The 27,032-nt window shown below is 35.9% G+C and overlaps 1 protein-coding gene across 5 annotated transcripts in view; it reads left to right on the top strand.

Annotated features, from left to right (window-relative positions):
- Window positions 1-27,032, top strand: part of CSRNP3 (cysteine and serine rich nuclear protein 3) — a 198,369-nt gene that overhangs the window by 81,444 nt on the left and 89,893 nt on the right. The window contains exon 1 of one of the 5 annotated variants that reach the window (XM_036090420.2): window positions 22,157-22,409. The exons of 3 other annotated variants lie outside the window; for them this stretch is intronic. The gene's annotated coding sequence lies outside the window, so the exon portion shown is untranslated. Of the gene's footprint in view, window positions 1-22,156; window positions 22,410-24,190; window positions 24,281-27,032 lie in introns of those variants that run through there. One more of the 5 variants, XM_036090421.2, reaches the window with a different exon arrangement.

Here is a 27,032-nt window from a genome sequence, read left to right on the forward strand (position 1 = left end):
CTAAGAGTCATTGTCTTCCTGGGACAGATAAATTCTAGCTGTTTTAACTTGCTTTATGTTTCACATAAATGTGAACTAAAATGTGCTTACATTGTTCCTGTTGACAACAGAACAAACCAAAAAAGGCTACATTTGCTGAGGAGAAATGAAGATTCATCCATCTTTGTTTTCTAGATCATTGTCAAGACACAAATTCTTTTACATTTCTATATTTAGATTAATGTAGCTACATTTCCACTGGAGAAATCTGGCCCAATCTATTCTGAATCTTTCCCATTCCTACCTGTCCTACTTTCTCCCTCTGTTTCCAGCACTTGTCACTGGCTTGCTGTCTTGGGAGGTCACCATCACTCTGTAGGTAAATAATGTTTTTTCATCAGTTCTGTACTGTGTTCAGGGCTCTGACAAGAACAATTGTTTGATAAAACAGCAGAGGTCAGCTTTTCCTCAAACACAGTTTTTCTGCACTTTTCCTTTTATCATGTAATCTTGCTTTTTCTACCTCACGTCCTGAAGAATTGTTTCGCTTTACCTCTAAAGTCACTCCTTCAGGTCTACCTTCTCTTACCATTTTCTATCATTTGTTTTCAGAGCTAAACAGCTTTTACACTTCCTTCCTGTGCTACCACTCTCTGAGTCCAGATCTGCCTGAGCTTTAAACATAATCCCAAGGTCATTCCCACACGGAGTGGTAAAGCTCTTGTTTCACACTTGCTAGATCAATCTAATACCCCTAGTCAGTTCATCTCCCCTCAGAGCCCGAGGATATACTATTACGTGTTGTTCCCACCCAATACGAACTCCATAAAAGAATATTTAAACAGACATTTTGAAAGATCCTACCAAGAGAAAATGAAGTATCCTTCACACCTTATTTCCATAGTGCCTTGTCTATTTCCCCCCAAATCTTTTAGTCTCCTCCAATACCCAAGAGAGTAGTGGGAACTCCTGCTGTCTGGCTGTCTGCCCCTCATCTTTCTCTTTTTCTGTTGTCCCTAAGTGCTAAGTCACAAGAGGAGATGGAAATTACACATTAAAAACTCTCTTGTGTATCCAGCAATGGCAGAAGTCCATTTCAAAAGCCCCTGCAGATCTTGATAATAACTATTTCTTTCTAATTCTAGCTGTTCATTGTTCAAATAGAAAGCTGGGAGCAGAACAAAGTTGTATTTCCAGAGAAATCTAACTGGTAGCACTTCGTAACAAAGTAAAAGTTATGCTTACTAAAGTGCTGATTTATAAACTATGACTATGTCATAAAATACTGGGTTATCACTCTGGATCTGGTAGCAAAACAGGAATATGTGGATAATTCCAAAAAGAATAGCTCAGAACCCCGTACAAGTGTAAGCTATAACATCAACCTGTCTTTAAATGACCAGATACATAGAGGGAAATCTTTAAGAGTATTGGAACAGCCACAGAAATTAAATAAATATGAAAAGTGTGAAAAAGCAATCATGTTTATTTCCAATGAAGAGTCTAGCCTATTAATTCTCATGACATGATGATAAATCAGTAAGAGAGCCTATATCCTTGGTTTCTGAAGACTTTATAAAGAATACTGTCCTCCAAAGTATGGAAAATTCACTTTACTGGGAAAGCCAGTGTCTCATATAAAATCTCTGATCACTCCCCTTGCCCCACATCTTTCATTTATAAGCATGTTGGGCAGCGTTGCTCAAGGAAAATTTAATGAAGAGAGGAAAAAGCTATTAGTTTGTCTGTAAATAGGTAAATCATAATTATATGGAATTCCTTGTTAATATAAGATTATATACTCAAATAGTCTCATCAGAGGATTTGCACTTCTTGGTGCTCTGAAGCCCACCCCTACTACAGACCACTGCAGCCATCCTGATCAGTAATCTGGATAGAAAACCAAAGGTCAGTTGCAACACAGAGCTCATCCTGTCAGTATTAAGGTGAGTCATGCTTTGGTGTTGGCAACATAGTTGTCAGCTATGGACAAGGTAGGATAATAAAAGCTGGTATTTATTGAGCTCACCATGTACTGGTTACTCTCTTCATCACTTTATGTTCATATCTCCTTTCATCTGCAGCAACCTGAAAGGTACAAACTATCATCTTCCTATAGAGTTATTTACAGGCCCCATATCACTCCTTCCTTCCCTGAATATTATAGCATTTATCTCACTGTTACTCTCTCTAACATCATGCCTTCATAATTCTTGGATTATATGAAAATCCATGTAGATGATATCCAGTAGTAGCTTTACGACTACCTTCTCCAATAGTGTTATCTTTTACTTTCCTTCTCTGTACAAACCATACAACTTTTTATAACCAATAACTGCAATCCTTCTATGATCTCGATCTCAAAAAGCCCATTCTTCAACCACTAATTCCTATCTTTCTAGCTCCTTCCCTCTAGTAATCTGATTCTTACAATTCTTCAGCCCCATTAGGACCTACCATGCATTGATCTCACCACTTTTCCATTCATGCCTTCCTTTCTTCCTGAAATAAATGAGATTCCATGGCCCATCATTGTAATCACTTTCTTAAATTTACCCTCAACTCCCTTTGCCTACCTCTCTTGCTGGCATGACCCCAGCTCAGGTTCACACTCTGCCTATTTCATACCTATTTCTAGCCAAACATGCCTGGAAAAATATGTGCAACTATTTATTAAGATATTTAAATTAATAACTACTAATTTCAACTGAGCCTTGTCTGTAGTCACTAATCCTATCTTATTTTCCAGGTCCACCCAGTTCCTTCCTATCTAGATTCTCTCTTCTTACAACAAAACTTTAACACCTTCCCCACCATCTTCAAGATCAGCTTATGGTCTTGTTTCCTATTTCACTGAAAAGATAGAAGCAGAAGAGAACTTTCATAGGTTCTCTCCCCGCCTACCCATATATCTACCTTCTATTTGTCATTATGGATGAACTGTTTATGTTTCTATTCAAGACTAGATATCAACTCGTGTACTAGCTCTCATTCGTTGTTGCTTACTCAAAGGTATTTCTCCAGTAGATAACCCTCTCTGCTATATATGTTATCAATATATCTACCATATCATCTCTATCAGCATCTGAGTATACTTTTTTCTTTAAAAGTGAAAAGTATCTTTTCTCCCACATTACCTTCTACCTACTGCCCCATTTCTGTCCACTCACTCAGCAAAACTCCTTGAAGGAGCTGTTTACACTCTCTGGTCAGGCATTGCCCTACCACTTTATCAAAACCTCTTGTCAAGGTCACATTGCCCTCCATGTTTCTAAATCTAATTGCAAATTCTCAGTCTTCCACTTACTTGATCCATCAGTAGCTTTTGAGAGAAGTGATCACTCCGGCACGTTGTCCCCCCCGCCCCAACTTTTTTTAAACCTTCTTTACTTTGTTGGCAGGAAACCACACTTTCCTGGTTTCTTCTTACCAGTTTTGCTGCCTCTTCTCAGTTTCCTTTACTGGTTCTTCCTCATTTCCCCAGTCACTACATATTGGAGTGCACAAGCCTCAGTCCTCAGACTGCCTCTCTTCTCTGTTTACAGTCTAGAGGCTTTAAATATTTGTTCAATGGAAAATTTGTACCTTTATCTTAAAATCCTTCCGTGAACTTCAGCTTAGATAGATAGATAGATAGATAGATAGATAGATAGATAGATAGATAGATATAGATAGAGCTACCTATTTGACTTCTCCACCTCAACAGATAATAGACATCTCAAAGTTAATTTGGCTGAACCTGAACTCCTGTTCTTACCCATCCTTTGGGAAACTTTTGCAGGCTTTCCCAGCACGAAGTGCTAACACCCTCCTTGAAACTGCACAAATGAGGATCCTTGGAATCAAGTTGTCTCCTCTCTTTTCTCTCACTCAACATCCAGCAAATCCTTTTGACTCTACTCTAAAATATATTCAGAATAAATCATGTTTGACCATCTTCACCTGATCCAAGCCACCATCATCGTTCATCCAGATTACAGTAACAGCCTCCTAACTTGTCCTTCTTTCAACCCTTGCCCTGCTACAGTGTATTTTCAACACTGCAGCCAGAATCATCTTTAACCTTAACCAGATCATTCATTCCTTTGCTCAAGACCTTCCAGTGACTATTTATTTCACATGGAATAAAAATCAAAGTCCTTTGAATGGGCTACAAATGATAGCACTGTCTCTTGCTCTTCTTACTCCCTAACCACCTTGCCCAAATCCCTGATCTTGTCTCCTCTTCCTCCCTCCCTTGCTTACTGTTCTCCAACATTTTGCTCCCATGTTATTCCTGAAACATGCCAGAGCCTTTGCTGTTACTATTTCTTTCCGGAATTTTCTTCATTTTAGCTATTCTCATGGCTCATTTCCTTGTTTCCTTCAGGTCTTTGCTCAAATATCACTGAGTGACGCCCTCTGTAATCACTGTATTTAAAATTTGCTAACCACTTCCTATGTTTCACTTTACTCCCCATCCCTTGTGTACTTACCACTATATAACATACAGTGTAATTTATTTAGTTGTTTTCTTTTTACCTACTTATTTTGTCTCTTTTGTCACCTACTTCCACTAGAATGAATGTTCCTAGAAAGTGAAAAAAAAATTTGTGTCTAGAAGAATGCCTGGAACATAGTATATGTTTAGTATTTTTTCAAGAGTGAATTTAGTTTCCATTTTAAAGATGAGGCTTAGAAAGTATAAGCTCAAAACCAGAGAGCAAGTATGCTTGGCTTGCCAAGTTCTTCACTTCGGCCTGATTACTAGGTACCGGAGGAGGAGCTGGAGAGGCAATGATGAACCTACCTTGTTTACTCAATAATGATGAAGCTGAGACAGTTACAGAAGAGAGAAGTTGTATCTTCAATACAATTTGGTAAACCAAGTGGAAACAATGAAGAAAGGCTCTTACAAATTCAGAGGTGGAATCTTAATAGATAAGTAGGCATTAGCTAGATGAAGAAAAGAAATATTCTAGGTGATAGGAATAGCATGTACAAAGACACGAGGTATATAGTTGCATTTTATGTTCCGTCTCTATTCCTGGGGGATAATAATAATTCACACACACACACACACACACACACACACACACATAGAGGATTGGATAGAAGATAAGACGGAGGCAGGAAGCAGAGTCCAAGTGGTGAAGAGACTTGGTGCCATGCTAAGTATTGTGACAGTGAGTCACTCAGGAGTTCATTAGGGGAGTTTCTTGATTACATTTGTTTTAGATTGCCCACCCGGTGGTAGTGTGAAGGGGTGAGACCAGAAACTAGACTAGTGCAATAGTCCAGTTCAGCAAAGAAGTGTTGGCTTAGGACAGCAGCAGTAGGGATGCTGCTGAAGAGGCAGAAGAAAGAAACATTTGGAAGGCAAGCCAGTTATTCTTAGTACCTAATTAAGTAGAACTAGAAGTGACAGCAAGAAAGCACTGAGGATGATTCCAAGTTTCTTCACTTCAGCAGCAGGGGTGGTGTCACTGGACTAAGACCACAGGATGTAAGAGAGAGATGTCTGGTGGTAATACTACAGGTTCATTGTTGGACACACTGACTTTGAGACGCCTCAGGGAAATCCAAGTGGTGAAATGAGTTTGACTATCTAGTGAGATGTCAAGATCGGAGACACAGACATGAAGGTCACCTGCATAAAAGTGAAAAATCAAACCTTGAGAATAGATTAGGCTGGCAAGGCAAGAACAGGGTACAGGAAACAGTGGGCTGGGAATGCTGGGGAATACCACTTGGGAAGGGTTGCAGGAAAGAGAGTTGGATGACGGGGAGCTGCCATGGCAGTCAAGAATCAAAAGTCAGAGAGGTGGAAGATAACTAGGGGAATTTAATGCAAGTGACAGAAGTAGAATATTTTCAAAAGGGGAAAAGGGAAAAGTTTCTTCTGGAAAGGTCAGTTTTAAAGAAATGGTGGGAGCACATACCTTATCAAAGAATGGATTGAGAGATTTTAAATTAGAATAATTTTCAAAAATACTGGCTATAAAGAGGAGAGAAGGGGGCAATATCAAGATGGCAGTGGAAGAAGAGTTTCATTTTGTTCTCTGAATGAGATAAGAAACCTATGATCTGGGCTGATGTTTACACTAAGATTACCCACTAATTTTTTTTCCTTAAAAATTTATTTATTTGAGAGAGAGAGAGAACACATGGGGAGCAGGGAGGGACAGAGGGAGAAGGAGAGAGAATTCAAGCAGACTCTGTACTGAGCATGGAGCCCAATGTGGGGCTCGATCTCACGAGGCTGAGATCACGACCTGAGCTAAAACCAAGAGTTGGACGCTTAACCCACTGCACCACCCAGGTGCCTCTACCCACTAGTTTTTAAGGCTGGTACCAGATCTGGTTGGCTGGTTTATCTATTCTGAATGGTCAGAACCCAGAGTCATTAGTCAATGCTCAGAGTACCTGCTAAATATTTTTAATATTCCTTCGATTATAGGCTACAAGGAAGAAAATAGAAAAGAGGAATGGCAAACTTTTATAGCAGAGGTCAGCAAACTAAGGCTGAGGGCCAAATTCGGCCACTACCTCTTCTTATATGGCCCTCAAAGAAGGGCTCTTAAGTGGTTGAAAAAACAAAAATAAGAACATTTCACAGCACATAGCAATTTTATGAAAATCAAATTTTGGTGTCCGTATATAAAGTTTTATTGGAACATGGACACATCCGTGTGTTTACATATTGTCTACAGCTGCTTTCGCATTACAGCAACAGAGTTGAGTAGTTGTGACAGCCTCCATATGTCTTGCAAAAGCCTAGAATATTTACTATCTGGTCTATTACAGAGAAGACTTGTTGACTACTGATTTATAGTAGAATTTCCAAGACAAGAAAGGAAGATGGGATCAAGGCACACAGAGTGGTATTGGACTCAAACAGGAAAAAGGATACCTGATCCTATGAAGTGGGGAAAGGGTGAGAGGACTGTGCGAATACAAACAGGTTTGTAGCTAGAGGAGAAAGAGGAGGGAGCCCCGCACCACATCCACTCCCACACTCTTAAGTTAAATGTGTTGGCTGCCATCGACCATGACATTCTGGAGGACAAAAACTGTGTCGTGTTCATCTGTCTCCCTCACAGCGTTCAGCACAGTGCTTTCCTTTCAGCCACTCTCACTAAATATTTAATTGAATCCCAGGTGAAACTCTATTATAAGTGCATTCCTAGAAACCTCCACCCTTAGGGCCTTGCATTTAATTCTCTTACTATCTGGGCCCACATTTATTAAAGTTTGATGTTATGTTTAGAGGTGTGAAGAGCATGGAAGATGGCTTCTTTAGTTAATTTCCAGTTAGCTAAATGGAGGCAATATAGTCAGAGAGTTAATATTCTTATTCAAATTGGCCTGTTTTCCCCTTTATTTTCAGCCTGAATAGTTCCATATATCACTAAGGGATTTTGAGACTAAAACTAGTATTTATGGAGCTACTAGCAATGTAAAAAAAAAAACAAAAAAGGAACCATAGGAGACTTGAAAAAGTTAAGGGGGGAAATTATTACAGAGTACAATATATGGCAACCCTTAGTTATTTTATTTAGCCAGCATGCTGAGTTTTAAGAGTTTGAATTTTAACACCCTTAGCTATACACTACTCATTCACAATTCACAGTCTCACACCTGCTCATACAAATATATTGCCAGCCTACCTGAGAAGTACTTAAATTTGCTAATGAAGAGTTATCTGAAAACACAAGAACAGTCCAGATGACCAGCTTGAGTTTAGTTTTATTATGACCTAAATATACGCACACACACACACATACATATATGTTCACATGAATATACATATATTCACCCCAATTACCCAAATCACCAGATCGCTCTTGTTTACTTAAAAAGTAACAGCATGACAGTGGTAATCATATTGCAAAAGATAAATGTATCAAACCAACACCATTGTACACCTTAAACTTATACAATGTTATATGTCAGTTACAACTTAATAAATTAATAAACATCAAATTAAAAAGATAACAGCATGTATGTGAAAGTCTCAGTGATTTTTCCTATTCATCCATTGAGAATGGAAAGATTAATTTTTCAAGCACTCAGTTATCTAATGTTCTTTAGTCCCTTCAATAAATCTTTGCATCTCCAAAGGGAGTTATACATGTGATGACCTATAATGCTATTCATCTTGCCATGATCATCCTTATCATTAATCTTCTAGTAAGGCATAGATTGCTGAAAGGAACGCTCCAAAGTGACTGATGACAGCATCGTACCGCTCAAAGACAGAGAATGTATCTGTGCGTGCAACCTAATAGTAACAAGCACATTTTCATATTCCCATACCACAGCCTCTGATCTACAGACTAACTTATCTATAGTATAGCACCAACTTACAGGAAAGCAATGTGTCAGAAGCTGTTAAGAGAGAGAATGAAAAAAAAATGTGTAAAGAAAAAGAAAGCAAAATACGTTCCTCGTTAATTCATATGGGAATTGGAATATAAGGAGTGTTAGTTTCTTCTTTCTGATTGCATTATTTTCAACATAAGCAAATCAAATTTTGTTTCTTTGCCACTTTCTTCAATAAATCACTCTGGTACCAGAGAAAAGCAGTGTTTGGTCTGTGAAGGTGAGAGAAAACAGCAATAAAAATATAGTCTGTCAGCTGTTGATTTCTACTGATAGAGGTGTACCACTAAAATAACTTGTTCTAAATGGTATTAAACTCCTCATAAATAAAGGCTAGGAAAAACAGGATACAGTCATCAGTTGTGCATGCTTTTTACTAAATATCTTATTTTAAACTTTCTAACTGAAGAATATTTAAATGCACTAGACCAAGATAAATGTTGGAAAGCTGACTTCTAAAAAAAAAAAATGAACTAAACATAATTTATTAGCAGACTATTCTTTGGAAGGTGTCCCAGAGTCATCCATGAGTAAAGAAAAGGGATATATAATAGAACTAATAGTTGTACTAATGAGAAAAATCAGGTTCTATTGCCACCATTTAGCTTTGACATATTAGAATTTAAGGGAATATAACTAAATTAAGAGATCTGTAAGAACTAATAGGAAAAATATTAAATTTGTGTTTTTAAGTCATTTTTATACTGTCCTATTTGTCCTGTATTATGGAATTACTCTGTATGTCATACTTTTAAAAAAATGAATGGACCATTTTTTATTTATCCTTAATCCAAGGACTAAAGGTTATAGTTGGGAAGCTCACCAATCCTTTTATTATTTTACCTGGGAAATATCCCCCTTGTTAAATGGTGGAGGGAATGGAATTTTTTTCCTAAAAATATTTTTTGAATGGGAATATCAGATTTAAATAGTTTAGATGTACTCCTTCTAGAGGCAGACGACATTGTTCAGTGACTTCTGTAAAGCCATTTTGAAAATGACCCATGGTCCTGAACTGTGTAGTAAGAGTACCAGATAGTTACAACTCTTTGTTAGCACTCCCCTCCGCCACACTTTTCATAATCATCTGCGAACAATGCTTATCTATTTTCCTGTATCCTCTTCTGTCATGTTACTCTAGAGCCAACCCAAGGTGTATGCTATCTTTTCCCTCGGGGTTCTTGATGAATGATTCTGACTGCTCCACAGCTTTCCCATCTCCTCTGAGCGTCCACCAAACCACCGGAAGTCTGACTGCCATATTACAGCATTTGCTACCAAACTGAGCTTGAGTTGCTCAAATCATTCTGTTTTTCACAGTAAGAAAAGCAATACAGTAATCAGGTGACAAAGTACTATCTAAAAGCAAAGCTCAAAATATTTATGTATAATTTGGTGAACTACTCGATCAGTTATGAAATGCAGGTCCATATGGTGAACCAGATGTTGTCCCTTTATGGACTTGGCTTGTAGATCTAGTTTTTGAGTGATCTGTCTTTAATCTCTAAACGATTTGTTTCACTAGTGTTCATGAGGTGGTTTGGTTCACTGAAGCTTAAGCATTCAAGAGACCAAAAAATGCTATTATTTTTATATTTAGCTGTCCACTTTGGTACAGTGTGTTTAAGTCCAAGAAACATCTCTTTAAACACTATCCATTCATCTAACATATAAAGGAGATACTTTAATTCTCTATATTAGTTACTAAGGACTACCACTTGTCAAATACATTCCTGCAGTTAAATAATAAAAAGCCAGAGTACTTGAGTGAAAAAAGCATTTCTCTAAGCTAAGAAAATGGCCACTTGAAATATTTATGCCTTACTTTTCCTGTCGGTAAAGCGGATAAAGTTACAAGTGATCTTCCTGCTTGCGCATGGTGACTTAATGATGAAAAAAACCGTTTAAAACATCTCAGGAGAAAATTCAAGTCCTTAAAAAGGTTGAACAAATTCAAGCTAGGCAGCACAAAGCCCCTAAAAGGCCATATGAACTTGGACTTATAAAGAGACAGTGGTTGAGATCTTTTTTCTTCCTCTCCAAGAATAATTTCTTACTTTTCCAATTCAGTAATAATTCTTCTGTTTGTTCTGTGTTCTTGATATTCCACAAAAAGTCATTTCAATTTTGGCAATATAGTCACTGAATCCAAAAATGGACTGCTCATTTGGATTTTATTTTCTCTGCAAATATTATAAAATTACATTTACTCTCTCTTCTACAAATTTAATGCCAATGTTTATAAAATTGGTTCAGTATAGGCCACATTAAAATCTCTTTTGTCTCTGTGAAATTCTCTATAACTAAATTGAAATCTTACTATTTTCCACAGCACAGTATGTCCCTTGCCTGAAGAGGAAAGAATAGACAGTTGTGATAGACAAAAACTTAGGAAGGAATTTCTACTTTGTAAACCCTTTTTCTTTCTGGTCCATCTGTTGTAGGTTTGATGGGGGAGAGGGGCTTCTCATTATCAATCAATGTCTGAACAAGTATTTCTTATGTTAATGACTATTGAGGTCCAGTGAAATTAATGCTGAATGAATACAAATGAAAAGTTCTTCTATATGTAATATTACACATGGACATTTTAGTCTACCTTATATAGCTTTATATAACACATGTCATGAATTGACAGAAGCCTCTGTGGACAGAAATAGTATTCTTAAAATGTCTTACATATTGGCAGAGGTGTTGATCCAAAATATGAAAATGTTTGCGAAGGCTCATTAGCAAAGCCTTAATACCTCTTGCTGTGCATGCGTCTGTATTCTAAAAGAAATCTACCTATGACTTCAAAGAGACTGTGTTGGGTAAATAAGTGTGTGCAAAGTAAGTGTGAAGCACAACTTTTCTGTATTTGAAGGAAAAGAAGGGAAGGGAGGAAAATTATTGGCAAGAGGAATAGTAATGATGATTGATATTTGAGAAAAAGGCTCAAGAAGTTTTATCAGTAGGAGAAATTTTTAACAAAGCTGAATATGTGTTACCAGCTGTGGAATGGCTATAAGAGGAGTTAAATTGCAAGATATCCTGTCTGATCCAATTTTCCTAACTGTTGTGGGGGGTATGGGGGAGGAAGGTTGTGCAAGATCTCCAGCTTCTCATCATTTTTTTTTTTTTTAATTTAGACAAGCTCCAAAAACACAAACTGGAAACAAGTGTTAAACAATAATTCTGTCCTCTGAATAACAGCCTGCATGTTACAAACATTATCAGACATTCTAAAGACAGCTTTCTAAAGGCTTGTATACACTTTATATTCTAAAAACACATTCACAAGAACTTGTTCAACAGCTCTGAGCATCTCTAATGTGAAAGGCTCTAAGGATATAAATATGAAGATGACAGAGCCTTGAGATCCCAGTTTATTGGTGTCTTTCTAGAATGCAAACACATTAATACAGTATGATGTTATAACAATTATAGTAGACTAATAAACATGGAAGAGAGAGAAAGGAGTGGCCTCCTTTTCCCCCATGCGCAAAGGATATGGAGATAGGCTTTAGGATGGCACTTTTGAGCTGAGTCTTTAAGAGGGACTCAGTTCACCTGATGAAGGGAGGAAGAGAGTGTAAGAAATCAGAGTCCATCTTACAATGAATACTGTGCTGTGGACTGCGAATGGGCTTCTATTCCAAACTCTCTCATTTATAGCCAAAGATTCATTGGTTAATACAGATTAAAAGTTGCCCTTCACATTGTTGCCTGGACAACACTCTCAGACTCTATTATGGTTGGTTCTTGCCAATATACAATTAATAACTGTACCCAGGGGTGCCTGGGTGGCTCAGTCGTTAAGCGTCTGCCTTCGGTTCAGGTCATGATTCCCAGGATCCTGGGATCGAGCCCCACATTGGGCTCCCTGCTTTACGGGAAGCCTGCTTTTCCCTCTCCCGCTCCCCCCTCCCACTCCCCCCCCACTCCTCCTGCTCATGTTCCCTCTCTTGCTGTGTCTCTCTGTCAAATAAATAAATAAAATCTTTAAAAAATAATAATAATAGGGGTGCCTGGGTAACTCAGTTGTTGAGCGTCTGCCTTTGGCTCGGGTTGTGATCCCAGGGTTCTGGGATCGAGCCCCACATCAGGCTCACTGCTCAGTGGGAAGCCTGCTTCTCCCTCTCCCACTCCCCCTGCTTGTGTTCCCTCTCTCGCTGTCTTTCTCTCTGTCAAATAAATAAATAAAAACCTTAAAAAAAATAATAATAATAACTGTACCCAGATTCACTGACAGTGTGTTTAGTTTTAGATGTCTCAGCATCACGTCTCTCTGGGAGAGCAAGAAAGCAAGAGTTCAGTTGCTGGACTTTTGCATTGCAGGCACTCTCCAAGCCTAAGGAAGACTTAGTAGGAAGACACTAATATTTTCCCAATTCAGCATTTCATTCCAGGCCTTCCACTTTTTCTGTTGTTAAATTTCTACTGGAACAACATAATGCCCAGCTACAGATTTTTTTTTTTTTAATTCTCAAGCTCTTTCTCCATTTTAAATATGTATCAGGTTCTTCTAGTGCCCTTACTAGTTTTGTTATAATATAATCTCTTTCCTCCAGGTAAGTAAAATAATTCACCACAATGTAGAGCTCAGCAACTGGGTCAGAAGTAAGGTTACTCACTGACACCTCATTGTGCCACCTGCAATCACACCTTTGGGTCCATTGCCACTTAAACAGAGGGTGGGAGTAGATATGTGAACCTCTTTGCAGTGCCTCACAGTGAATTTAGAAAAAACAACACAGTGTGTGGTTGCTCAAAAAAAGCGTTGGAAAGATATCTGTTCATCAATCAAAAGCAATCATGTCTTAAGGGAGCCTCATAGACGGGATGGCATCAAGCGCCACATCCGACCCGAGGGTAGAATATGGAGACGGAGTTCAATTTCCCTGATATCTAAAAGCTTAAACGTACAGCAGCTGAAATCATTTGAACAATATTCTTATTTTGAAATGCTTTTCTTATTATTAAACTAATTCTAGCATAATTGCATTCAACAAAACAAGTCTAATATTAAATTTTACATTGCATTATTAGTAACAGAAAAAAGAACACTTGTGAAATATTTAAAAAGCCAAAATCAAAAATCAAAATCACCTATTACCTAACATCCAAGAGATAACTAGTTTTATGATTTTGATTCTATTTTTCCAATTATTTTATGCTTACACATATTGAAAATATTGAGATCAAAGTGTGTATATTGCTTCATAGTCACATATACTCCCTTAAGACCTTTAGTTCTTCTCCAGTCTTTTTCCATACATCTTAATCATAACAGTATTTGTTAGTATTTCTGGTAAATTTTTTCACTAATTTTGTACACATTTTTATTGTTTTTAAATAGGCACAATGATTCTGATTTTAATGGCTGTCTCAAATTCCGCCACATTAATAAACCTATATTAAGTATATTTAGATGATTTCAAGGTTTAATTATTCTAAGTGTGCTATCTTGAAATATCTTTGTCTTTAAAAGCCTTAGTCTTTCTGTAGTCCATTAAACCATAAATCTGTTGCAGCTACCTGGCTCCGTAGTGGCCGCAGAACATAGTAAATTAGAGTTAAGTTGCAAGTGGAATAATGTCCTCATCAGCTTCCCAGGTCAGAGAAACACTATATAAATACAATGTAGCAAACATATACAGACAAGGTTAAAGTCACCTCACCATGAGTGGCTGGAAAACAGTAGCAATATGATGCTCAATTTTTTTCTCAGCCATCATAATTGCATGTTCCATAGATAACTATCAGTAATTAAAGAGGCAAAGATCCCAGTCATGCTCTGGCCTCCAAAGAGTAGCAATTGCTGCAGTATCCATGGCTGTCAACTAGTTATCATGGATCATAATATTCAAATAAAATGTGTCTACACTTCACTTTATTCTTAATCCTACACGGTTTGCTATTGACCTAAGAAATTCTTAGAATATCTAGAGTTTCTTGAGACTATGATCAAAACTTGTTTTTACTAGTTTATTTACAGGACAGATGGCTTTTTTTTTCAATGGCATGTTGATATTCTAAACTAAAACAGGTGTGAAAAGAATATCTGTCCTTTAGCCTGACCACCCAAATTAAGTAGCACCATCTTCTAATATGAAGGGACACGTATATACTATGATCACATACGTACATAACAATCATATTCCAGTATAGTAAGGGTGTATAATTTTCTTCCCTCCACAGATAAAAATTAGAGCCAAACATGCTTGGATCATGGTTTCATGTAATCGTGCTCTTTGATAAAAATAGACATGAATAATGAATACTAAATAGGAAGCTGACTATATGAACAAGAAAGAAAATGCATGCCTCATTTCAAAGAAGCCAGTCACTAGCATTAATAGCAAGCCACAGGATTAAGCTCATTAAAACATTTGCCTAAAGGAGAAATCTAATTTATTTCTTGTATTTCTTCATGTTGTATGATTAATAGAAAGCATGGAGGTGGATTTTGTGATCTGGATCATGATTTTAAACTGCGCAGAACACTTTTATATAGTTATATATATATATACATACATATATATATATATATAACACCACCATAATTAAGTTCAATTGGTGGTATTCCAGACTTGAAGTTTTATTGTGGAAAAGTCACTCTTTGTTCTTTTTTAACCTTTAATCAGGCCACTGAGAGAAATTCTGTACTCTCACAAGTTATCTGTGATGGAGGGAATTGTGTATTTGGGTAATAGGTTTTGTCTGTGAGCTCCTCTGGCAGGCACTGAGCACGCAGGGGCCAAAATGGCATCTTTGTATCCTTAAAACTTTATACTCTTGCCTGGTGCATGGTAGACCTTCTACTACTGAATGGCTTCACATCTAAGCTTCTTTGGTATTTCTAACCAAGGGTAGTGGTGTCCTTATCCATGCTGTCTCCCAAATTAAAATTCCTGGATTCAGGGTTCTCCCTCACTTCCAGCCTAAATATCTGTTGATTTACTTTCTCAATATGTTTTCCTCTCAGTTCACAGGGGGGCCACTGTCTTCATTCAGAGCTTTGTAACTGTTTTCTGGGATATTTCAACAGTTCTCATTTGGTCTCCATTCTTCTAGGCCCTCTCTCCAATTCATTCTCCAGAGTTACCTAATAAATCACAAGCAAGCCACTTAAACACCCCCTGTGAGTACAAACTGATGCCAAGGTGAGTTCCAAACATCCCAGCATCCCAAATGCACAATCCCATGAAGATCAAATAACCTTATCATTCTCACAGTGAAATTTTTAGTTTTCTTCATACGTATATTAGTCATGCTTCAGAATCTATATATTCCAGCCCTTCTGCCTAGAATATACTTCTCCTTTTCCACAAAAGAACTTCTACTCATCCCTTCAGATTTATTTCCCATGTCACCCCTTCTGTGAAGACCACCATGACTGCCTTAGGTTACATGCTCCCAGTAGAGCCATACTGCCCTAAGCCATACTGCCTGGGTCTGGACACTGATTGTTGCATTGGCAAGTCACTTAACCAGTCTGGGCCTCAATTGTCTCATCCAAGAAGTAGAGATGGTAAAAGTAGTTATTTCATAGGCTTTTGCAATGGTCATATGAGTTAATTAATACATATACAGTAAAGCATTTTGGTCTTAGTAAGTGCTTGATAACTTTTAACTATTTTTATATAGTATTATTCACTCCTGTCTTGAGGTTCTTACATATTCTTCAATTATAGAACTTATCCCATTATGCTATAACTTTTTATATCTGTTTCTACCTCTAGATGGAGAGCCACTTAGTTTGTAGACTGTGACTTATTCATCTCTTTAAACTATCAGAGCACTGAACCAGGTTCTGAGCATATAGTACTCAGTGAATTTGAAATGAAAAAAATGTATGAATGAATGAATGAATGAACAAATGAACAAATGAACTCAGGTAAATAATATGCCAAAGCTGTTTCTGTATGACTCTATTATATAAATCAAAGTAGATTCAGTCTATCAGCCAATTCTATGGGTGAAATAAAATATAGGAAACTTTTTTGTGTGCCTTACCTCAAAAGCAGCCCTTTTAGTTATGGTGCAACCTTCCCATTGACAAGGAAAAGCCACCAGTCCTATTAAATTATTCTTTTTTCTTTTTTTACCTGTTCAGTTCACATTTGATTTTTGTATATGCTGTTTGACTCCATATTTTTTGTCCCAGGTTAGACATCTAATTCAGCATAAGAAGAAATCATTGTAATTAATTTTGATGGTTACTAAGAAATAATGTATTCTTTGTGTTCTCAGGGAGGAGGTTTGCTTCATTTACTCTTTTCTCTTGATAAATGCTGTTTTTAATGCCTTTGAGGTGATAAAGAGACTGAAGGGTAGGGGGGAAATCTGGATACTTTCTTCTCTGGGTCACTTTGCATAAAGACTTCTTTATAGCCATGTTCCCATGATTTATGTACATATTGTATGTGCTGTAGCAGCAATTATAGAGCTATTCCTACCATTTAACCTGCATCATTCTGAGTGGCCATTCACTGGCCACTTAACATCTGTTACTTTGGTAGCCTAATATCCAGATAGAATGAAGATTCAAAAGGATATAACTCCCAACAGGCTTGTTTACTTTGGTAGGTAATGGTGTGTGTGTGCTGTCTTAGCTTGCATTATCCAAAACTACCTGTTTTTTTATCTTAACAGAACTAGGGCATATTTGTCTTTTCCCTACAGTGTTTTCCTAACTTAGGAATCAGACAACAGGAAGAAACAAAAGTGCTGTCCTCTACGTACTTTATTTAGGGAAGGTCTCATTGTTTCAGTCTTTTGCAGACTCCCAAACACAACATTAACCATATTTGATAGGAACAATTTTTCACAATATCTGAAGGTTGACAAACTGAGGCCAATACAAATGAAAATACCTGTGAAATTACTAAATCTGTCTAACAAAACCAGTTTAATGTTCTCCACTTGTCATATGTAATTGGTAACTGATTCATAGAACCGTTGACTTTTAAGCTATAAAAGATCAGAGACTGGCTCATCCAACCAGTTTTAAATTCCTTCTTTCTTCATTAGGAGTTCCTTTCTTCTCATTCCTCACTCGGTACCTTTAGTTCAGATGCTCATCATTTCTTCCCATCTCTTCTTCATCAGCCTCCCTGCTGCTGCCTCAGCGCCCCATGGTCTAGCCACTCCCCAGCTGTCAGAGTTGCTTTCTTTGACACTTTGACCACACCACTTTTCTTATGCCTTGGTGACTTCTCAGCATCAATGTTGCAAAAATCTCCTCATCTCAAGCTTCAGAGCACTCCCAGAAAGATCATTAGACTTCCCTTTTCTCTTTCAACCTCCCATCACTTGCCTGTCATCCAAATTTCCTCAGAGTCCCTCTCATAGTTAGTTAGTTTCTGGGCTTTTCCCCAAGTACCATTTTGCAGATAGGAATTCTTTTCTCTTGGCTAGTTATGCCGTTTCTTCCCTATTTGTTCAGAAAGCCAGTTCCTGCAGTACAATCTTCTCAGATATCTCAGTCCTTCTTTGCTTTGAACACTCCGTGAATGTTTTTGCTTCTCTTTTTTCATGCTCCCAAGTTGTATTTCCTTTTAATACACCCATTCATTTTATTGAATGAAATTCCTTGCTTTCATTGAATATGTGTATCAGATTGTAGTTTCATGTACTTTAGGTTTATTGTATTGTCTCTGTCATACATGTCAATATGTTCTAGTTAGTAATTGCCAAGTAACTGCCACAATACTTAGTGGCTTAAAACGGCAACCATTTGATTATATCTTATGAATTCCACATGACAAAAATTTGAGAAAAGCTCAGCTAAGTGATTCTTCTCCACATAGTGACAACTAGGATCATTTTTTTGGTGTCCATTTGGTGGGCGGGTAGGTTTCAAGGGTCCAAGATAGCACTTTATACATGTGTCAGGCATCAGGAATGGCTAAAATGTTGGGCTCAGTTGGGACTGTTGACCAGAAAGCCTATATGCGACTTCACCCTGGCAGTCTTATGGTAGTTAATCCTCTTATGTGGCAGTCAAGGCTCTTGGAGAGAGTGTTCCAAGAGCTTCAAGTGGAAATGGCAACATTTCTTAGCACCTAGCCTTAGAATTTCCAAAACATCCATTCTGCAGCCTCTCTTGGTTAAGCAAATCATTAAGACTAGCTTAGAATAAAAGTGAGTAAAATTAGATTCAACCTCTTGATGGGAAGTATAGCATAGAATTTGTAGTCATCATATATGTGTGTGTGTATTTGATAAATGATTTTTAATTACAATAATGATTTTCTGATTTTAGGAAACAATGAAAATGTACAAATTGTATTAATTGTACATAAAATGCATGTTAAGTCAATAAAATATTCAAACTTTAAAAAAACATGTCCATACTTTACTACCCTCCCATAACAGGCTCAGCAATTTATTTCTTTTATTTATTTATTTATTTATTTATTTATTTATTTATTTATTTATCTATTAGCTAGAGAGACTACAATCTTCTTAGGAACAGTGTATATTTCATTTTTTATATCCCTAGCAACTGTTTCAGAGCTTGGTACATGGTAACCTCTCAGTAAAGGTTTGTTGAATTGAATTGAATTAGTCTTGGATTTTGAGGCTGACACGGGCAACTTATTGACTTCTCTGAATGTGATGTAAAGGAGGATGAAACGTAGCAAGAAAATCCTGCCTGATCAAGGGTAAATCCAGCAGGAGATGCTGGTGTATATGCCAATTAATACAGTTCCAGGAAACACAGGTGATGGTATAAGGAACTCTCCTCCATCTTCCTTCATGCAGTAGAATGCTCAAAGGATCATCCATTTAACATGTCTCTGCCCAAGTTACTGGATGAGCTGGATAGCACACATTTTGGGTTACTTCTGATAAGCTTTGGTTATTTTTGGGGGGGGCAGATGAAATGATTTTATGATGTATCTTTCTCATTAGAGAAAAAACAAGCTAATAAGAGTCATTAGTAAGAAACAAATATCTTCTTTCAATTCACAGTTTTTAGTGTAACAAAGTAAATTAAAACATCCTTTTAATCTTGGATAGAATTTGCTCCTTTAAGTTGTGATCTTGTGTTTCTCTGTTAATTTCAAATTTTAAGAATTCTTGGCTGATGAAACTGTTATATAAGCAGAGGCACCATTGTTCATTGTGTAATGTGAGAATCAGATGCTCTGCTGCAATTCTCTTGTCATGTCACTGACAGAGAGTTCCAGAATTTTGATTGGAAAGATGGGTATATTTCATAATTTGTCTTAATCCTGAGACAATTTTATGAGTGTTGTTTCAAATTAGTTACTAAGTTTATTTCTATTTTTTTTCTGCATGTATTAGAAAAATAAAATCATCTCTTGCTTCAAAAGTCCTGTTTGTCTCTGCTATTAGGATAATGTGTTTAAAAATTCTTTTAAACAATCATTAGGATTTTACATCATCTTTTCTTATTTTATTAATATTAGTTGACAATGCTTGGTTAAAGCCAATTTAGACAACTGAACTATAAAAATATGCTATATATTTCCATGACATGCTTTCCAAACACTTTGCTCTTCCTGTTTTGCAGACTTAAAAACTAAAGCATGAGATGCTAGAATAATTCACCAAATGACCAAGGTCATTTAAGACAATAGCAGACCTGGAAAGATTATTACTATTTCATGATCATTCTGTCCTTTTCTAGATCTTTCTAGCTCCGTTGTCCTCCTTTAAATACTTTTTTTTTTTAAATATTAATGGACTTAATAGGCTTTTACATTTTATATATATATATATATATATATATAGTTTATATAGTCTTTCCATGGGAGAGTCTTTATTTTACTGGTATTTGTTTTAATTGCTAGCTATTTCTATATTCCTTGTATTTATTTATTTATTTATTTTCCTTATTATAAATTATTTCTTTACATGCATTCATTCAAACTTCACATACATGTAGTTTTTATTTCCAATTTCACACCCCTTCCCTCCCTCTCCCAAGAATTTGGAAGTAATTTGATTTTCTGCTGATTCTTTCCTTCCATTTGGCAACCATTTTATTTCACTGTTTTTGAGGGTGATGCAGTAAAAGAAAAATGGCTGCCTTTTGTTTATTTCCTTGTACATTAACATGATGACATCATCAAAGATATTAGCTAGAATGTACATATCTTTAAAAACCTAGAGGCACACTATAATACATGAGCACTCTGTTTCCCTTTTTCTTTTAATGCCCCAAGGTTTTGTAGCTTTAGCGTAGCTCTTGTGTGCAGAGGAAAAAAATGAACATGAGCATTTTGGAACAAATGCATTAAAATGGTGGCATTTAAAACATATCTGAATAGTTTTCAATGTTAAGAAAAGCCCACCAAAAGGCATCTGTTTAAGTCATAAAACATTCTAAATCAATGTTAACTCAACAAAAAAATATTGTAAAGAACGATGTTAGGTCATTGTATTTAGGGGACTGGGCTATTTAGCTACACTTGCCTAGTCTGGCTTAAAATTATTTTTAAAAAATTTCAATTGACACCAAAAATTTTAAGTTTTAATTGTTTCCAGAAAATAATTTCTTATTAATGGAAGGCTTAAGCAGGTATATATGTTTACTATTTTTAAGATTACTGAATTATTTACAAATACTATTAAAATGTACTGTATGTCTATACAGAAAATTTATTTTCTGGTCTTCATTTATGATGCTTCTGTCTTTTCCTTCTGTGCTCTTTGTTGCACTTTGCATGTATTTGTCATAAAATTTCAACTGAGATTAACAAACAACAAGCTTTCAATTACCAATTCAACGTAGACAGATTATTAAAGAGATAAGAAATCGATTGTTTTTTCATCAAGTTCCAATAACTAAATAGCTTTTTCATTTGGAAATCCACAATCCATTTTCGAATGTGAAGAAATAATTTTAGGCAATTATTTAATTATTAAAAAACATTTTTAGAATGATACTCTGACTATATATATGTACATATGTAGACATGTATGTACATACACACATATATGTGTGTATAGATATTAATTTAACATCTATAGAGCAGAAAATTCCTGTAAATGTTAAATAGTCAGCTCTGAAACTACTTGTTAACACTGAAATCAGATAAGGTAAACCATATGCTTTATTGAGGTTAGCTGTCTAAAATAAGTTACTGCGATTTTAAGAATTAATATGAACCACATGTCCTTTAGATCTTTAAATTGAAATCTTCATTGTTCTTTTAAGTCAGCTGTTCTAGGAATGTGTCATCTTTTGAGAAGATAAATTAATCACCTACCTCATTCATACACATCAATAAGAGAGTTACCCTCTTATCTACTTTATCAAAAGTAATTAGAATAACTCTGTTTTTATTCATATATAGTATCTATTAGTGATTGAGATTTTTCATTGAGGAGATTTTGAGGGAAACAGCCACTTATCCTTTTAGAAAATAACCTCCTCCAAGAAAAAGAAACCCCAGCAACCTAAAGGTTAAAACATACTGTCAAATCATTCGGTTGAGCAAGGCTCTTTAATAATATTTATACAAAAGTACTTTCAGAAAGCAGAAGGTAGAAAACCGCTTTTTGCTAGTTCCCTTTCCTTAAATTATTATTCAGCCTCTTATTAAAATAAAATCTAGTTAACTTCTTTTGAATGCCTGCTCAAACGTTTTCCATAATAATAATAATAAAAAAAATCTTGTGAAAGGATTTCCATAAGTCGGGCTGCATTAATGACTTAGAGCAGCTTCATAATCTGTTATTCCTTCCTCCTAGCAGACCTCAGCTGATAAAAATATCCATAGACACAGTGAAGTCAGTGGCATGCCTGGCTTTCTCAGACAAAACTCCCATGTGATCACATATAGGCAGCCTCAGTGAGGCTGATGCCGTGCAGCAAGCAGTAGGTAATGAGTCTTTGTGCAGAGTGAAGCTCTTGTCGCTGAACAATAAAGCATACGGTACCAGCAATAAAACACAGGGCTGGCAAATTTAAGAAGATTCCGCTGAACCAGGAAGAACAGTGCCTTCGGTGATGCTGACACATATTATAAAATGATAATCTATTTATTTCGGATTCTAATTGATAAAGAGTGCAAGGACTAAGACTACAGCTATTTGAACAGGTCAGTGATTTTATAAATTACTCCAACACTTCCTTGTGTTTGATTGGATTTAAATTAGGATGGGCTAATGTGTGTTTTCCCTTAAACAAAAACTTTGCAAGATATTTGCAGTGTGTAATATGAAGGATGCACTTGAATTGACCCAGTGTGATTAAATTGTTGCTGTAGTCAGATGTGATAGAGAAATGTTTATATGATTATAGTGAACTGAAAAGTTATTTATCCTATTTAAAAATTTATGGGTAAGAAAAAAATGTATCCAATGATTTCTAATCTTTTGTATATGCAGAAATAATATAAACCAGAATACTACTAATAAATAGCTCAAATAAAAAGCTCCAAATTTATTTTTCCAGTGCTAAAAAATCCTGTATTGCAATAGTTTACATGTCTTATAAATTGATGATATATCATTCAGATTTTATTGATGTCTCTCTGTACACTGCAAGAGGAAGGTTTGGCATATTTAATTATTTAAATGAAAAAAATTTAAATAAGAAAATTTTGAAACGTTAATAATGTTACTATTAGAACAATGCATTTTGTATTTAACTACAGTAATATATATCTATACTAGTTGGTTGTGTCCCTTTTATTTTTCATTTTATGTATCTTTTGATAGGTGGAAAATACTTCATAAAGCCTTTTATTTTATAGATATCATTCACTCACTAATGGAGAAAAACAAATTAGCTTAATTTTCAAAAGAAGAGTGGATTAATTTTGTGATGATGCATATATCCATTGACTTACCATTTGGAAAAGAATGTGTGCCTTCATGTATATTTATAAAAATATGTACACACATGACCTTCTGTATCTAGAAAATAACCACTTCTTTGGTTTATGAGCAATAGAGAAGTTTATGTTTTAAATAGAGAGATTGCTGTGTGTAGGAAGACAAGGGAAGAAATAACTCTAGCAAATAATAGCACAACACTGAACATCTTTGCCAAAGACAGACAAGCATTACTGCTACATGAATCTTTAAATTTCAACACATAGTTTAACTTTGCTCTACATTTTTACTGCTGTATTGTTTGAAAGGCATCTTGGGAGCTAAATTCTTAACAATTAATTTCTTGGACACCATTTAGGATGATCGTCTTTAAGACACTAGGGCACATTTAACATTTTATAGAATTACCATAGTGACTTCATGTATTTGTACAGTAACTAAAAGATATTTATGCTTGTGAAATGCTGTTTAAACCACCACCACCACCACCACAACAGAAAATACCCCACGTCCCTGATTATGCAGGCAATATCTATGCCAATGGGAGAGAAAATAGCTATGTTTCAAAAACAAGAGAAGTTAATGAAATTTTTAAATTGGTTTTCCACATGTATTTAAATGAAGTATTTGACTATTTGGGTTTCCTTGGTTACCATAGTTGCTGCTGACAGCTTCTTTTGGTGGGGAGGGGTGGAAAGCAGGACTCTGTTTAAAACAAAGAGTTAAAAACACTTATCCATTAATAGACTCGGGGTCTGGGATGCAGGCAGCCCAGAGAAGCCCGTGCCCGCTCCCCAACGCCCGTTCCACCGCTCCGGTGATTCAGGTATTCGGGCACAACTGCAGTTCCACACTTCCTTACCCAGCATTCCGTTTCGGCTGCTGGAGGGCTGCCTGAGCCTTATGCAAATGAGACCAGCTCCGAGGCTTTGACTGCAGAAGCGAGGGCGGGTGGGGGGGGCAGAGGGAGTTCAAAGGTCACAGGGCCGGTGGAAGGCTGGATCAGTTGCCTGAAAAAAATGCACTGGGCTTCCCTGCAGCAGTGTTTTGCAGCGGTTAAATGAAGTGTGCTTTATTTCTCAGAGTGAAGATTTTACAGCGTGTGTGCCGTAGTCGTTTAAAGTGCACGCAGGTACGGTGACAGATTTCATGATGCGCCTAATTTTATTTCTATAAACGACACTGATGAGGACTGGCTATTTTAATTCATTGTGGAAATTGGCAGGGTGTTCTCAGTTTTCAGCTTCCCTTAACTAGTTTATTAAATCTTCTTAATGTTTTTTTCAATTTGAAACATGGGTGTTTTGTTCCAATGGAATAATTTCATGTGAGGAAAACATTGAATTTGGGCTTCTAAATAATTCTATTTTTTGGAAAGTTTTTGAAGGCAGAGAGATGTCTGGGTTGAGACATCTAGATAAATAAATATCGAGACTTACAACTTTTACGGGATTTTCACATTTTTAAAAAATGTATTTTTAATTAGACCTGGGTTCATAGCCTAAGAGTCTTGTGAGGTATCTGGAATTAAATAATGGAATTCTTTTGTTCATATCCCACAAGACATCATAAGGACAGTTTTAATAAGTTGTATTTTCATTTCATTTTAAGAGAGGGTTTCAGTTTTGATGGTGTTCATTCTATATTTTATTGCTAAGCGCTGCATCAAAGAAAGAATTTCTTATTTGGGGGTTATAGTTTTTAAACGCCTCTTTAATTTTTCTAGTTGTTACTAATTTTCTTTGGGACTTTTTAGACAATGACATTTTGAACTCAACATGTTCAACTTCCTATGACTTTTCCTTTCAGTTAAGTCTGGATTGTAAAGTGATCCTCATAAATGTCACAGGCAGGACAAAAGTCTTCTTTTTCCATGCACTAAATATCACACTTTGGTAAAATGTGTGATTACATCATAGTAAGGTCTGACCTGTACCAAACAAATGTGTACTCACGTTTATTGTTCATACTGCTTTTTTATTTCCAAAACATATTTTTAAATAAACTTAATGAAAGCAGCATGATCAGACTACGTTTATCCATATCATTAAAAATTTTAAATATATCAATTCAGCAGTAAAAATGTTGATGGGGAAAAAATGTTATCTAATTTGCATCAAGTGTGCATCTGTCTATATTACAGGTTGTATGTGTATGAAAATTTATGTTGGAAAGATGAAGAGACAAAATAATGTTTAGTCATGAAATTACTGCTTTATGCTTTTTTATTTGCATAAGATTTTAAAATGAATTCTATGAAGCTTACATACAAAGAGCTAATACATATTTAGATAAACTTAATTACTTTCTCTGCACTGAAAAGAGGGCGTTAATTTTATTATAACGATTAAGGCTTAGTAGTTTGGCAACAATATCTTTTATTTAAAAATGGGGGGTGGGGTGGATAGAGGGTGGACCAAAAGAGGAGGATAGCTGTTTAAAACAGTGAAGGACAGTTATTTCAAATATTTATGAAATCCCTTTGTGGTAGTTATTTAGGGCCAGATTCTTACCATTTATCACTTTGTGGGGACATTATGACATTTATCCTGGATCCTGAGATTAATTTAGGAAAAGAAATTCATGTTTTGTGTAAGTTTTTTAAAAATGCAAAAACTGCCATTTTTTTCTAAACTCTTTCTCTTTTGAAACTTTCAGTAATGACTGCAGCTAAAGGGGTATATTTTAAATAATTTCCTTCTTATGTTGAATGGAATATGCTGTCCTCTGACCCAAACAACACATTTGTAGACTCTTGTTTTACATATATATAAATTGCATGTGTGTGTGTATAATTATATATCATGAAATAAATATGTATAAATACTTTTCATATATGTTATATATTACATGTGATATATATTATATACATACGAAGTCAAATAAAATCTTTCTTATGGTCAACCATATTTAATTGAACAATTTTGAAACACAAGAATTTTTATTTTACTTTTACCTCAGGTCATGCCCATAGTTTGGGTCTACTAACCTGTGTGTGTGTTCTAGGCAGAGCATAGTGAGGAGGAAAGAGCCCAGCTTAAAATTCATTTAGGCAGTGCAATACTGTTAACTTTTAAATGCAACCAGTACCAGGTAGCACATTCTGAATATTGAAATAAAAACAGTATGGGCCAAAGAGGAAACCCTGTGACAGTTCTTGGAGAAAACCTGGTAATAGACAAATATGAAATAAAGAGAATTGTGCTTCCGTAAGCCACAAGAGAGCTATATGTCCTGCAGCAAATTTATGGCTTTGAATATCCTGGATAATTTATGTCTCTATGCAAATTCAGTCAAAACTTTGAAGTCTTTTTTGCATTAGCTTGAGCACACTACTTCCATACAAATCTCAGCAGCGTGGACATTGTAGGTTCATGGACTGGATATTTAAATGTATATAGAAAAATGTGCTTGTGTCAATGCAGGTCAAATCAAAATTGTAAAGTAGAAGAGTAAATAGAGTAATATAAAAACAAATCATTGAAGGATATGCAGTTAGTGTACTTGAAGAAATGGTGTTGTATCAGATTTCAAAGGAATCTTTAATGATTTTTCGAAAATTAATTTCCTGCTTTCTGATTACCAGTCTGTCTTTGTCATCACTCAGAACTAGAGACCATATTGTAAGCTTGGAAAAGATTTTAGGGCAAATATGTTTTACTCAGTCTAGCAGAATGGAACATAGTCTAAAATCTACAAATAACTGTTGTCATCTTAAAATCACTTGTGTAAGTTTTAGGTTGTATTATCACTGTATATGTACTTCTCCTGAACTTCTAGTGGCTATAAATAAGAGCAAAATGACTTATGATATATAAAAGGCAAATGCTCAAAATAATTGAGTATTCAAAGCAATCACATTTCTTTCTTTCTTTTAACCTGGC

The sequence above is a fragment of the Halichoerus grypus genome, chromosome 4, assembly GCF_964656455.1.
Source record: "Halichoerus grypus chromosome 4, mHalGry1.hap1.1, whole genome shotgun sequence".
Classification (NCBI taxonomy): domain Eukaryota; kingdom Metazoa; phylum Chordata; class Mammalia; order Carnivora; family Phocidae; genus Halichoerus; species Halichoerus grypus.